The sequence below is a fragment of the Dendropsophus ebraccatus genome, chromosome 12 (assembly GCF_027789765.1).
Source record: "Dendropsophus ebraccatus isolate aDenEbr1 chromosome 12, aDenEbr1.pat, whole genome shotgun sequence".
Taxonomy (NCBI): Eukaryota; Metazoa; Chordata; class Amphibia; order Anura; family Hylidae; genus Dendropsophus; species Dendropsophus ebraccatus.
The window spans coordinates 18,097,725-18,114,086 of NC_091465.1; the positions used below are offsets into that span (position 1 = coordinate 18,097,725).

A 16,362-nucleotide genomic window follows, 5' to 3' on the forward strand; every position below is an offset into this window, starting at 1 on the left:
TTATGTGCATTTCCCGTAATAAGTGTATATTGGTAATTTTTATAACTTCGGCGGCAATACTATACTGTAATAAAAAAATATATATTTTTCATTTTTATTAAAGAGGGTGAATATTAGGTTATGGGTGCGATTATGCATTCAGGGGGTATCTATTAGGCATACAAGCCCTTCAATGTAAAAAATTTACTCCTAGACTGTAATCTTGCCCATCACCTGATAACCACTCCTATTATCCGAATTAGCCAAATTATAAACCGACATGTTTCTGGGACAAAAAGATGTATCAAAAAACTAAAAAGGCATGTTATCGGGAAATACTTAGCTGTTGTTGATAGTAAAATCAAATATTTTGCCTACAGGTACTCTTTAAGGCTATGTTCAACACTGCGTATGAATCCGTCCGTAGTGCGAACCGCGAATATACGCACGTAGTTTTGAGGTTAATGCGTTCGCTTGAAAGTATACGATATACGCCCGCACAGTGCACACTACGTATGAGCTTACGGCCGGATCGTATGCGGCGCCGTGAAAAATTAACAAGACCATTGTTTGAGGACGGAAATGTTGAAACTCACAGCCGTGGATTTCCATGCGGTCCCGTACAAAGTACTTATTTCAGCCAAATTGAACTTGATTTTTCGATCCAAAAAGTTCTGTGTGGTTTACGGGGCTGGGCGAAGATTTCCAAGTAAATGACCTGTTTCAGATCGCATCGAAACAAGCTAGGTAAGCATAACTGTACTGCGTGCGTATGTTCGCGGTGCGCACGCATCCAGCCACATGTCGATTTTTCGCACGCCCGTAGTTTCAGCCGCACATGTACGGCAGCATAAGACCTGCGTACGGATTCGTACGCAGTGTGAACATAGCCTAAGAGTGCGTTCACACGTATAGGATCTGCAGCGAATTTCACGCTGCTATTTTGCAGCGAAATCTGCTGCGGATCCATGTAGTGTGAAGGTCTATGGGGTTACATATCCGCAGCGGAATTTTCATTCCACTGCGGATATGTAACCCGGCCCCTTTAACCTCCCGCAGAACGCAGCCCCCGGCCCGGAGCTTACATTACCTGCTCAGTGTTGCGGCTGTGTGTGAGGCTCCCGGCTCCCCTCGCTTCCCATCAGTCAATTGTATACCAATAAGAATGAAAGAACAGCAGCAGTTTGTAGATACAGGATAGAACTGCAGATCCCCATAATGCAGTAGTGTCGTACAACAGGGTAGAATAGAGAAACAGGACTGCTATCAGAGGTCTGTGTGGTCACATGACAGCAATGGGCATGTGGGGTGTGCTCAGCATGGACCAATCAGGAAGTGAGAATCACAGAGCTGTGCAGGAGGACAGTGACAGAGACTTTTCTATACAGCAGTGTCAATGGCTGAGTGTGAGTGCGGGAACATTATAGCAACAGTGTATTGCTGAGTGTGAGTGCAGGCATATAGCAGCAGTGTGTATAGCTGAGTGTAAGTGCAGGCACATTATAGCAGGAGATTAAATGGCTGAGTGTGAGTGCAGGCACATAGCAGCAGTGTGTATAGCTGAGTGTAAGTGCAGGCACATTATAGCAGGAGATTGAATGGCTGAGTGTAAGTGCAGGCACATTATAGCCGGAATGGAGAGGACAGGAAACGAGCTGACAGAGACTGCAGGGAGCATGAAGAAATGAGCAGGACAGATGTGGGCACATACATGCAGCGCTCTCTGTCCACTGAGAGAAGGGTTACAGCTATGAAGAGATTACCTCCACAGTCCTGTACCCTGATGCAAGTCCCAGTCTGAAGTGGATCTGCCATGATTTTAAAGGTGAGGGAGACTTCCTGGGTCAGAGTACAGTGATTTAGATCACGCTATGCAGATCATGCCCTCCCACCCAGTACAGGAAGCTCTTAAATTAAAGCAATGCTCTTAAACTAAGTTACAATTTTGAAAAAACTGAGTTCTTCTTGCAAAGAGCTCTCAATCCAAGTTACTCTTAAACCAAGGTACCACTGTATGTAAAACTAAGGAGGTGTGTATACTTCATTGAAAAGAACGTCCTTTTTTAATTAAATTAATACATTGTGTGAACTTAGTCTTAAAGTATTGCTCTGGTCTGTAATCAACTTTTTGACATGTCATCAGATACGTTAAAAGTTAGTGATAACAGCGGGCATTACTGCTGAGACTCACTTCGATCATGAGAAACAGCCAGGAAGAGGGCCCATGGCTGTCAATCAAATTTGAGTCGGCTCTTTGGCCATGTTCTCCCCCTGGCTGCATTTTGGGATTACAGCAGGTCTCATCCTTGAGATCCACTGTGATTAATAACTTTTAACATGTCTCAAAACATGTTTAAAGTTATTGCAAATGGCAGTAAAGGAACAAAATCTGTATGGAGAAAAGCAGGAAAAGGGGACAGACCAGACCAGGGCAGACTAGATGGACCAAGTAGTCTTTTTCTGCTGACAATCTTCTATGTTTCTAATAAAACACTCAAAATGGCATATCACAGCACCACCTTAAATGCACTACTTGACCATGCCTAATGTACCCTGTTGGGCTACATCTATCTGCAAGTTAGGATGTCCTTTAAAAGAAAAAAAAACAACTTACTCGAGGTTGGCCAAAAATGCCTTAGACACTAGGCTCTCGCTCTACTTAATTGACGATCTGCCCCTAGATGGGCAACCCCGCTCTTCAGCCTTACCCTGGACTCCCCTACAAAGGCCTTATGTGTATAGGGGATGGGGGTCTGGGTGCCGGTCAAAGTAAGCTGCTTAGGTAGTGGCAGTGTAAATACATTTACTGGGCTTGTACAATCAGAATATGGTGCAATGAGAAACAATCTCCGTAACACACACACATTTTCCCCTATTGTTACGGTTCATCAGGGAGAAGAGTATCAACATACTACAGAGAAATAGACAAGCCACAATCTGTGTATGACATAAAGAAGCTAGTCCAAAGGATGCTATCCTAGTAACCAGGTTCACACTTATGAAGTTCCCTGGCCACACCTCTATGACACTTAAGTGCAGCAATAACAGCTCTTTTTTTAGGTAATTGCAGTCTTGGAGAACTACAGTAAAGGTATGGATAGTTATGCTGTTCGCATAGCTATATAGGACTGTATACTCTGGGCATTCATGTTTTTTAGATGCTGGGGTTGCAGAGAAAGTAATAAGCAGCCTATTCTCACCTGCCACTGACTGAAGCAGGATAGCGATTGGCCGAGTGAGTTGTCACTGCCGAGACTTAGAAGTAGTGGCCAAAGTTTTCAGCAGGGGACCAAAACGTGGCAGTGGAAGCGTGGTAAGTGAGAATAGAATGTTTGGTATTTTCTTTGCATGATCTAAAAAAATATGAATGCCTGGAATACCCCTCCTAACTCCCAGACATACCTGTTTGGGGGCTTGTTGCAAGATAAGCTATAGTTTCACTTGTACTATTTAAAGGAGAAGTCCGGGATAATTTTTTATTAAAGTATTGTCCCCCAAAAGTTATACAAATCACCAATATACACTTATTACGGGAAATGCTTGTAAAGTGTTTTTTTCCCTGCATTTACTACTGCATCAAGGCTTCACTTCCTGGATAAAACGGTGATGTCACTTTCTGGATAAAACGGTGATGTCACTTCCTGGATAACATGGTGATGTCACGACCCGACTCCCAGAACTGTGCAGGCTGTGGCTGCTGGAGAGGATGATGTCAGAGGGATGCTCAGTGTCCCTTCAGTGCCCTGTGTCCCTCTGCCATAATCCTGTCTAGCAGCCACAGCCTGCACAGCTCAGGGAGTCGGGTCGTGACATCACAGTTTTATCCATGAAGTGACATCACAGTTTTATCCAGGAAGTGACATCACAGTTTTATCCAGGAAGTGACATCACAGTTTTATCCAGGAAGTGAAGCCTTGATCCAGTAGTAAGTGCAGGGGAAAAAGCACTTTATAAGCATTTCCCATAAAAAGTGTATATTATATATATATATTGTATAACTTTTGGGGGGCAATACAACACTTTAATAAACATTTCTGCCGGACTTCTCCTATAATGTAACTTGGTTTGGATGTTGGGTGGAATGGAAAAATTGAAATGCATCAATGTTTTGGGGTTCTCCTTTACAGAGTTCACTGTGAAGTACTACACTATTTGTTTTCTGCTGCCCTGGAATAAGGTGACCCATTTAGGGCCCTATTACACGGGACGATTATCATGCGAATTATTGTTATAGTGGTCGAATTTAAACAATATTGTTTTTTGTGTAAATGCAGGCAATGATCAAACGACCAACCAGAAATCATTCATTGTTTGTTTGGTGCTGACACCAAAGTCATTGTTATTGGTTTGCTGTAATTCCACATTCGTTCCTTCATTTGTTGGGGTCAGATGGAGTAAATGATCATAGTAACGATCGTAACTAATGACTATGGTTCTGTGTAATATGGTGAAAATTTTCATGTTAATGATAAACAATCTAGTATGCAATTGTTTATCGTTAATCGTTAAAAATTGCTTTGACTAATGGGACCCTTACCCTACCCCTTGCGATGTTGTTTTCCGATTCAGAGACAGACAGTTCCACTGTGGGATCAGCTCACTGCACCTCTGACTGTCTTCACTTCATTAGGCCAGAAGTCAATATACCTCTACAGGAAGCTTCTTTATCTTGGCTTCACATTCTTTACCATAAAGATTTGGTCTCAATATTTTCAGCATATAATAGTCATCCAGAAATAAATTAATATTGTAACTTGAGGGACCACTTTACATTTGGATATGTTGCATGCTTCCATAAGATGTATAGTCCTGACATGTTACTCCAACATGTGTACAGAGTGTAAGTTCCATGTCTATGCAAATATGTAACATACTGAAGAGAAAAATGCATTGATAAACTGTATGACTAACACCCATGATGGATTCCCATTTGTTCTGCATGTCTTCAAGGAATGGGAGCACTTTCAAGACATCACAAACTTTCTGTGAATATCTTGCATGGGTCTAAATGTTTAAATCCTTACTGACCTTTGTGGGGTAAACCCTGCTTGCATACATTATCATGTACAGCATTACAGAACTTGGGTACACTTTTGTGCAACCACTTTTACAGTGTCTGATGAGCAGAATTCCTGTAACCCACAGTCAGCAACAGCAGTACACAGACAAGAAGTGTTTGGAAGAGCAGATCAATAGGTGGGAAACAAATCAGCAGGATTATAACAAACATGGTGACAGATGGAGTGACATCATCATCAGGCCCAGAACAGTCAATGGTTTTAATAGGGGGAAGCACTGCTAAACCATCTACCAAAATATAATGGCTCTAATTTACTGTTACAAGACAGGGTAGAGATATTAGAAGAAGCGGCCAGTTTGTGCACCATAGCCCTATAGCTAAAGGTTCAGGTAGCCCTTAGTATACTAGAGAAGAACTGTGTTGTTGCTTTTGAACAGAGAAAGGCAAACGTTTGAGTAGATCGTCCTTGTCTTGGAAGACACAGTGTCATAGTACCACCTACAGCTGTTGGTTGATGTGTTCTCCTTTAGAGAGAATGGATGAAGTTTCTTACATGTCCAAATGGTACTTTATGCTATTAAATGCCCATTGCCCCCCTCTTCCTGGGCACCATATCAGCTCAAGAAAACAGCAAGTATCTGCAGCAACCTGCAGCAGGTACAAGCTGAAGAAAGGGAAGAGAGGATCCTGATGTTTTATCCAAGCATTAATCAGACCCAATGGGGGACATTTATGGAGACTGGCTTACAAGTACGCCAGTCTTAAATAAAACTCGCCTTCTTTTCCCTGGACAGATTTACTAAGAGACATCCGCCTTTTAGTAAAGCCAGACGGCCCTACATCTGGCGCAGGCATAGTGACTTAAATCTACACCTGCTTGGGAATCATGATAAATTTAGCACAGGAGAAGGCCTCCTGACCGTCTTGTCATTCCTCGTCCCCCTGAAAGCCCATCAGGGGAGTCGGGGATAGAGCTTACATACACCACAGAAAGGGGCGAATCTGCCCCTTTTCCATGGTGTAGACCAGGGGCGCATCTTGATAAATCTCCCCCATTGTTTGCACAGTATAAGAGTTCCGTTCCATGGAATTAAGAAACACGCAAGGCCTTGTGCTAAGCTAAGTACTACTGCACTCTGGATCTCACTAGCAACTACTGGTAATAGCCAGTTGTGAGGTCTTTATTAGCCCCATGGGACTGTATGATTTTCTGTGCATGCCCTTTGAACTGTCTAGTAGTTACTGATTTACCAGGACGATATCATTATCTTTCCCACGACCATCTCTAAGCACCTAGATTCTAGAAAGACTGGACAAGGTGTTGACCTGACAGGAACAAGATGGCTTGAAACTGAAGTCCTGAGAGAATATTACTATGATAATACTGCCCCCTATGTGGAAGAATATAACTACTATAATACTGCTCCTATATACAAGAATATAACTACTATAATACTGCTCCCTATATACAGGAATATAACTACCATAATACTTCCTCCTATATACAAGAATATAACTACTATGATACTGCTCCTATATACAAGAATATAACTACTATAATACTGCTCCTATATACAAGAATATAACTACTATAATACTGCTCCTATATACAAGAATATAACTACTATAATACTGCCCCCTATATACAAGAATATAACTACTATAATACTGCTCCCTATACACATGAATATAACTACTATAATACTGCTCCTATATACAAGAATATAACTACTATAATATTGCCCTATATACATGAATATAACTACTATAATACTGCCCCTATATAAAAGTATATCATTACAATAATACTGCCCCCTATGCTGCTGTTTCTCTGACAGTGCAGCACAGTTCACACATGGAGCATATGCTGCAGATTTATGATGCCCCCTCATTGTTATGTTATACTCCGGGCTCTAATTATGGGCCATTGATACCATTTAATTACTCCCACTAACAATGTAGCGGTGAGGTCTGGGGAGCTGCCACTGACATTGTTCAATCCCTTTATGTGATAATTTAATGTACGGTTACCAAAACGCTTGCTATTACCCAACGTACAGAGAGCCGGCCTGGGAGCGGATCATCCGTCTGACCCTTCAGTGTCTAATAAGCTAAAAGTACCAATGACAGTGCAGGAAGTCATTAATTCCAGCTCAGTATAATCAGATTGTAAGCCAGTGAGGAGACGGAGGATGGCCATTAATTAGCCACATTAGAGGAAATCTCCTTTATATCCGGGGCATTCTATTCAATATCACAGGCAGTGTGGATGAGACTATGGAGAACACCCATATACAATGTGTACGTACTATGCTGAATTGTGAAGAGAATGATATGATAAACATTCCTGGACAACTTGACTAATGATGTTAAAATTGATCACAAATAGATTAAAAAGTGTCAAATTCTAATTTTCCAACATTTCTTTTTTGCACAGGAACATATAATAACCCGGACTCTCTTAATGCCGGAGCAGAGGACTGAGCTGAAAGTATTGATTATGAGTCCCTTCCGATTGGAAGACAAGGTAATTCTCTGATGAATAAGCCGACAGCTGTCCTGCTCAACAACTTCATAAGTGCAATTGTTTATTTCAGCAGGGCAGAGTAGTGACCACAAAGGGATATTTGTATTCAGTGAAACAAAGGACTCAATAGGTTAAAATCCAAACTATTGGATTATTTTTTTTCCCCATGGGCAGATGCTGAGGACTGGCAGGTAGACACCATAGTTATGAGATTTTCTGGAGAATACTGCAGCCCCTTTATTCTAATATAATTGATAGTGGCCTAAGCACCCAGAAAGGTCATTACTTTTCTCTGATGCAAAGGGTCCATGTAAAGCACACTCACTAGAGATCAACGGAACCCTAACGTGTTGCATTTGATTACCGGTGGCTGAAAAAGTTCAATGCAGCCCTAAGGCTGCCTGGAAAACATGGATACAGCCATAGGCTATGTTCACACAATGTAAATTTTATATTAATCACGGCCATTGTTGTCGATTTAATACAAAACTTACATTGTACTGCAGTCAATGGGATCCCGGACGGAGCATATGCACATAGTATACACTCCGTCCGGGATCGCTAGCGGCCGCAATAAAAACTGACATGTTAGTTTTGTGCTGCCTCTATTCATTGAATAGCAGCCGCACAAGCCTGACAGCTCACACAATGGAGATTGCGCCTCTGGCTCCGGCCATTGTGTTCAAAGGTGAATTGGAATGAGGGTGCATGCGGATGTGCCCGCATCCCAATTCAGCTCAAATCAAGTTCATCCGGCCGGTACTGCAGTATCGGCCTGGACGATCTTCACTAACACCGGACGGTGTTGTGGCCTCCAGCAGCCACAAGCAGGGCTGGGAGCTTTTAATATCAACATAGGTAGAGGATTAGAGGTGCATTTAGAGGACATTTATGGCATATCCCGTGGATATGCCATAAATGTGCCCAATGGGAATACCCCTTTTAGGTGATCAATAGCTGTTGGCGTTGTCTATTTCTCACATTCACCCAATACACAACACTCAGTGTTCCTGTGTTCTGAATGAGGAGTGGAGTGGTACACCACTACCAGACTGCTCTATTGGCAGCTTATATCCCCAAGAACAAAAAGATCAGGCATGGGTTATTGGAAATCCAACATGTTCAATTCCTTCCTTCTCTGACATAATCTGTCGGAGAAAAGTCAGCCCCCCCCACACACACACACACACACATTAGTTGCCCAGTCCTGCCAAAATAATCAGATTTGGGAAACTGTGTATGGGCATCCTTATCTTCTTGAGAATTAAAGCCCTGAACAACCATTGTCTTACCCTCAACATCGTGGGAGAGAGTGGCTTGATATAGACCCATGTATTCCCTAAAACATGGGGGTCATGCTATCTTCAGTCAAAAGTTAAAAGGATATTTCCACCGTAGCTTGTTATCCCCTATCCATAGGACAGGATACTACGCTGATCGGTGAGGGTCAGACTCCCAGTGATCCCGATAAAGGGGACTTGCATCTCCCATTAGAACAGAGTGGAGGGATGCACATCATTCTCTCTATGAAACTGTCCGCATTGACTTGTCAAACTTTGTGGACTAAAGATTTAACCCACGAAAGAACAGGACAAATTTATTCTCTCTGGAAACTTTTGTCATCTTCTAGAGAAATGGTTCAAGTGCTTAAATGTGTATATTCAATCCCATGAATGACAACTGCACATTCTCTGCTGCTATATGAGTGCCCTGAGAATGCCTACCTCATCCCCACAGACCATGCTGTTTGGTAATATAAGCCATATATTTATGAGTGATACATAGAATATTTTATACATCCCGGGCCACACAATAGACCACGCTGCGCCTTTCACCTCAGGTTACGTGGGGCCCCTGTATCATTAGCAGTAAAGTATAGTGACATTGAAGTAAATGACGGCTTTACACATCAACATAATGAGGCAATGTGTAATATAAAATGGCCAAGACCCCCCCCCCCATGTACCCGTGTGTGTGTTATGAGATGTAAAAGAGAATTACTCCACAGCCCGCACCCCAGTCTGCAGCTGCTCTCCCTCCCCAGCGGAGATCACTGGCCTAAGGTGTTAGCGCCTCATTTGGGAGAAGCCTCAGCTGGGGCTGCTGTTGATAAAAAGGTCCATGGAGAGAGGGCAGAACAAAAGACAGAGCTGATAAAGTGAGCAAAAACATGAAGGGTGGGGGGGGGGGGGACGTCAATCTCAAGCAGATGCTGTGTGAGAAGGATGACAGCTCTACAACTGCTGGGGGACTCACATTGGCTTTAAATGAGCCTCGGCCTTTGTTGAGTTTACATAAAACAAAATCTCTTATTGTTCCCTGTATCCTACCGTCTTTATTCTGGAAGCAGTACCAGGGGGGTCACTTCCAGAAATAAAAGGTCATGGATGATATAACTACAAGTCAATATCACCGGAGCACACTTATATAACAATAGTTTTTATAGAGTCCAGAATGCTTCATGTGTTTTGTAAACATGACATGCATTAGGTCTCACATCTAAACATGCTAAATATTGGCTTAAAAACATCAAACACCTACGTCACTAGTATGTCAGATTGTGTCTTACCGTTCACACTAGCATCCTGACTTATATCACTGTGATATACTGAGCCAAATAAAAAAAAAATTTTCATTTGAACTTATTTTTTTCTTTTTTTGCAGATATTTCAAAGACGCATATTGATTGCCCGGAGCTTAATCTCATCCAGTCTGCGATTGCCGATCATACGGGGCTACATGTCAACTTCTCTAACATATGCTTTAGTTAAGAAATCAGTGAGTTCCCATGGGGGCATTGGATAACACACAGTTTTTCTCCTGTGTCAATGTGATTTTCTGATGTGACATAAAGCTAGCCAATATGGCAAATTGTTTCAATTCTGGCAAACCATCATCTAAAAATTATAAGCAAGCAGTCATTCATTCACGATGGCCTGCCAAAAAGTCATGGGCCAGGTTACCTTTTATCTGTCTGTTGTTGACGTAAATAACATGTTTATGGCATTATTGATCAATCTGGACAATCATTTGCTGCTTTGCGTAAGTTCACAGTTATTTTTCTGTTAAAGGCGAACTCCAGTAAAATTTTTGTTCTTTGAAATGAACTGGTGTTAGTAAGTTATATAGATTTACAATTTACTTCTATTAAAAAATCTTAAGCCTTCCAGTGCTTATTAGCTGCTGTATGTCCTGCAGGAAGTGGTGTATTTTTTCCAATCTGACACAGTGCTCTCTGCTGCCACCTCTGTCCATCTCAGTAACTGTCCAGAGCAGCAGGAAATCCCCATAGAAAACCTCTCCTGGTCTGGACAGTTCTTGACATGGACAGAGGTGGCAGTGGACAGCACTGTGTCAGACTGGAAAGAATACATCAGTTCTTTCAGGACAAACAGCAGCTGATAAGTACTGGAAGGCTTAAGATTTTAAAATAGAAGTAAATTACAAATTTGACACTAGTTCATCTAAAAGAAAAGCATTTCTCCAGAGTACCCCTTTAAATCATAGTGTGCATTAATTCTAGTCTGTCATGGTGCTGGTGGGATCATCTATATGAATGAAATTACAGACATTTGATTGGCCACATTTTGCCTGCATCAGATGTATTCCCAGACATATACGTCCAATGGGTGCCAATATGGGCATACAGCTGCACACTTTAGTCATTGACTTTTGTTTTAAAACAAAGCCTATACCCCATAGAATATTTTTTTGCTTTCCTATATACCACAAGTGTCAAACTCACTGCCCTTAAAGGGTTTATCCAGTTAGGTAAAATGTATGTTAAATAATTCCCCCTCCTGGAGACTAACAATTCATTCCATACATGTTATTATCTATTCAGTCTCCTTTCCCAAGTTCTGAGTTGTTGTTTCCTGCTGAAGACGCAAAAATCTGTGTGTGAGCTTTTCTCTCTGTCTCCACCTCCTCCCCCTTAATTTTAGGTCAAGTTGCTATTGAACTCACTGTGAATAACCCTCCTGGCATTACAAAGTTGTAGATAGGGATTTGTTTACATCAGACGGAAGGGAGGAAGGAGGAGGGGGTCTTTTCAGCTCAGATGCAGTTTTCTATAACTTTAGCAAAAAGCAGCAGTTCAAAGCTGGGGAAAGGAGACAGAAAATGTAGAGACATGTATGGAATGAATTGTTAGTCTCCGGGAGGGGGATAATTTAACATATATTTTACCTCAACGGATAAAACCAGTGAACCTGCTGATATGACCCAGCCGCTATTTACCTCATGAGTCCAGGGCTGTACATCTTATTCCGGTGTGGTCCAGTAAAAGGTAGTTTTTAGCTAATTGCTCATATGCTAATTAGTGGTCCTGAAGCATTTGAGGTGTTTGCCCATGCTCCCAGAGCACCCACATGGCCCCCCTAGCCTGCCTCCTCCCGGCCCGCCCCACTATGCATATTCATATATGCATAGCTAGGCCGCTTGTTACGGCGCATGTGCAGGAAGCAGCCCATAACAAGTGGCCTAGCTATGCATATATGAATATGCATAGTGGGGCGAGCCGGGAGGGGGCAGGCTAGGCGAGCAGAGACGGTGCTCTGGGAGCATGGGGAACTCCCCAAATGCTCCGGGACCGCTAATTAGCATATGAGCAATTAGCGGAAAACTACATTTTACTGGACCGCACCGGAATAAGATGTACAGCCCTGGACTCATGAGGTAAATAGCGTCTGGGTCATATCAGCAGGTTCACTGGCCCGAACCTGCTGATAGTGCCGCTTAAAGGGGATGTAAAAAGCGGAAAATAATTTTTTTTTAAAGTTTTTTTAATACATGACGTAGCCTCTCCCGCAATAAAAATTTAAATCACCCAACTTTCCCACTTTATACCTAAAACATATAAAAATAAATCAATAAACATATTATATACTGTAGCGTGCATAATTGTCCAATCTATTAAAATAAAAGAATATTGTTCCTGCACGGTGAACGGAACCCTTCCAAAATTTGCAGAATTGTATTTTTTTCCCAATTTCATCCCATAAATAATATATTGGGGGTTCTGCCATACATGTAATGGTAGATTGAAAGGCGCCATTACAAAGTACGCTTATTTCGGAAAAAAACAAGCCTTTACATGGCCCTGTAGATAGAAAAACAAAGATGCTATAGCTCTTAGAAGGCGGGGAAACAAAACGAACATGAAAATAGAAAATTATTGCGGCCCTTAAAGTGACACTGTCACCCCCTTTTTGCATTCTGACTTCTCTACACAGGTGTAATGGGTAAATTTAGCAATTTTTATACCTTATTTTATATCATACATCATGGTGCGTGTTCAAGTAAAAAGAGATCTTTTATCATCTGCAGATTGTGCTAAGTTGGCGGGCTTCACGGCAATGCCACTTAGCTCCGCCCACAGCGCCACTGTTGGTCCCGCCCTCTCCGTGATCTCATCACACATAGGCCCTGTCCCCTCGACGCCCATGGTATGGGCCGACCTAAAGGGGGTGGGCCCTAGACCTTTAGGCCAGCCTGTTCCAATGGTCGGTGAGGGGGAGGGGCCTATGTGTCTATGACATCATGGTGGGTCGGGGGTCAGCGGTGGCACTGTGGGCGGGGCCAAGTGAAGTCCCGTGCCGTGAAGCCCCGCCCACTTAGCACAATCTGCAATTGATAAAAGATTACTTTTTACTTGAACAAGCACCATGACGTATGATATAAAATAAGGTATGAAAACTGCTAAATTTACCCTTTACACCTGTGTAGAGAAGTCAGAATGCAAAAAGGGGGTGACAGTGTCCTTCTAAGGTCATTTTGGGCTGTGACCTTAAGGGGTTTAGTATGCTGTGTGAGCCTTACAGTATGTCTGTACCGCACCAGTAAATATATCTTTGTACCATACAGAATGGTAATGATAGAGATGTGTCATCAGTACACATGCACATGGTGAAGACTTGTCAGCTATTTGCATATGTAATTCCCCTGAAGTCTCATTCTGGGGCTGATCAATGTAGTTGAAGTTATAGGAGAATTGTCCCCCAAAATAGATTCAGCCAAGCGATTGCAGATTCGCCCCTTCTCCCTGGCGTACGCCTCCCGTGCGCCCCGCTCGCCCGATGGGTGGGCTGGCAGAACTTGCGGGGTGTGATAAGGCGGGGAGGAGGCGCCTCATTTATCATGATTTACCCCTGCTTGCAGGCATAAATCATTATCAAAATCTACACCTGCTGGAAGCAGGTAAATCCCCCCTATGTTTATACAGTAAGAATACACAATGCTTCTAGGTTTTGTTAAATAATGATAAGATGGAATCTGCTGGGTGTTGTTGTTCATCGGGGGTTGTACTTACCTTATTTCAAGGCCTTTTTTAAAGGGGAACTATCAGCAGGTTAGACGGGTCTAACCTGCTCATAGCTCCCTATTGTGCCAGAGACGCCGAGGATGTAGGTGTGTGTCTTATCTCCATCCTCTTACCCATTCTGGTGCGTTTAATCCTTTGTTCTACGGTCTGGTAAGACTGTTAGCAGCACTGTCCACCTCCAATGCTCCGATTCACCCCCACCATGACTGTAATTACTATCAAGTTGTCACACAGTACCTACAAAACAATAGCTTTTTTCTTTACTGCTTTTTATATAAGTGGTTTGTATCCAGAGTAATTTTGGGACTACACAGTAACATATTCATTTAGTGTCCATGTACTAATGCAGCTAAGTTGCTCAACTTTCCATTTCTATTTTGTTATAAAGAGGGTTAGAGGGTATTACATCGCCACCTAGTGTTCAAATGTGGTATTATCATTATTTCTATTAGTATTTCACTACCATGATGTGTCATTAGATTTACTATGTATGCAGTGGTATAAATGCAATTGAACAAGATGTAAATTTCACTTTTAGGCTATGTTCACACATAATATTTCTGTCAGCCTTTTTTAACCAAAAGGAGTGCAACTGACATGGCAAAATTATATTAGAAAGATTTGCACAGTTTTTGTGTTTTTAACTTACTCCTGGTTTTGGTTGAAAAAAGAATGACAAAACGACTGACAGAAATGCTATGTGTAACAAAGCCTTAGGCTATATTCACATGTAGTATTTTGGTAAGTATTTCTGTCAGTGTTTTGCTCAGTATTTGTAGGCAAAATCAGGAGTGAAATCAGTTGGGAAAAACATAATGGAAATATTGGCAGTTTCAGTGTTTTCAATCCTTTCCTGTTTTATGCTGAAATATTAGCCAAAATATCAACTTATTTACGATGCGTTAACATAGTCTTAAAGTGATACTGTCACCTCCCCCCCTTTACACGGACCGATCACTTTAGTAAACAAGCGGCGATATGTTTCCCGGAGCCGCCGCTGTGGGTTCTGTCTCTGTATGGCAAACCTCTTTTTTTGCACAGTACTAACTGATCCTATAAACTTTTAACAGATCTGGATTAATTTTTCCCTAATTCATGCTAATTCATGCCTGTAATATTCTATTATTTTCCCAAAAGTCTCAGTCAGTCATAGCACTCTTATCTCTTATATGTGCTTGACAAAAGAAGGATCAGTCCTGTAAAAAGAATGGCGGACTGCCCCTTTAACCAGCTCTGTCTGTATTACAATAAAGTTAGCAGTCTAGTAGTTTCAGTGACAACAGGGGCGTCCATATTGATTTTACTTTAATAGGATGATAGAGAGAATATTGCAGGGTATTTTTTCAGAAACATTTGTCCTCATCAAAACCTTAACCCCTTCAGCCTCAGCGGACATCACCCAGGGTATCTCATATGCTCTGTGTCACTCTATAAGTCAGGGCAGTTAAATATAAGGTATAGAATAGACAGCTACCATTGTCTGGGGGAGATGATTAGCGACTTACTTAAAGGGCTATGTGTGATGATGTATTGTCTGCTTCATTTACTACACTGCACTTTCTAACCATGACCCAGGTGCACGGCAGCTGTATCCCACCCACCATTATGCTCCGGGCCATCAGACCCCGGCCATGACCAACGGGGTCACTTCGTCAATATGCCGGCACTGTTATAAAGCAGGGGGAAGTCATTTATAAAATAAACATTTTAATGAAGTGAAGTGGCCTATATTTTATATGACTATGATGGTGGACAATGTGGGATTTTTTTAAAATAAAAATCATTAAATGAAAAAAAGAAAGAAAAAAAAAAAAAAAAAAGAATACAAATGTTTCATGTGCAATGTGCAGCTTAGTTACCATGTAATTTTTGAAAGGATGGAGCTAAACTCCAAAGCACGTAACTATGAAGGGTGATCACCCTTTTCAGACTGTATAATGTGACTATTGACCTATTCAAGTCCCATTATTTGAAGCAGGTAAGAAGCAGGTAAGACTGGGCATCTTATAAGTCCCACTATAATACAACACATAGTACATAGTCACAGAGGAGTCTACAATATTAATTCTCACCAAATGTGTTTATTTTATCAACATACAGATGGTGCAGCAGTAAAGGCATATGAAAGGAATGACCACAAATAAGACTGGAATCACACAAGGCAGTTTTTTTGGAAAACTTTCACTGCAGTTTTTTTGTGCCAAAACCAGAAGGAGATCCAACAGGAAAGAGAAGTACAATTCCTCCCTTTATATTTTCTATCCCATTTGAATTCATTTCTGGCTTTGGCACAGAAACTGCACGTGTGATTCCAGCCTCAGCCCTGTATTACAGTTTACCTCCATGAAGTTCAGTCACTTAGTATGTTGAATTGCTTATTTTGTACTCTAATGGTGCGTTTACACGTAACGATTATCGTGCGAATTTGCGCGATAACGATCGAATTCGAACGATAATCGTACGTGTAAACGCAGCGAACGATCAAACGACGAACGAGAAATCGTTCATTTTGAT

General features: G+C 41.8%; 1 protein-coding gene across 7 annotated transcripts in view; it reads left to right on the top strand.

Annotated features, from left to right (window-relative positions):
* Nucleotides 1-883: 883 nt before the first annotated feature.
* ROBO3 (roundabout guidance receptor 3) overlaps nt 884-16,362 on the top strand; it is a 310,461-nt gene continuing 294,982 nt past the window's right edge. For 3 of the 7 annotated variants that reach the window (XM_069947694.1, XM_069947692.1, XM_069947699.1), the window contains exons 1-3: nt 884-1,804; nt 7,437-7,526; nt 10,191-10,304. The gene's annotated coding sequence lies outside the window, so the exon portion shown is untranslated. Of the gene's footprint in view, nt 1,805-2,278; nt 3,293-5,127; nt 5,176-6,693; nt 7,301-7,436; nt 7,527-10,190; nt 10,305-16,362 lie in introns of those variants that run through there. The other 4 variants (XM_069947693.1, XM_069947695.1, XM_069947696.1 and 1 more) reach the window with 4 other exon arrangements.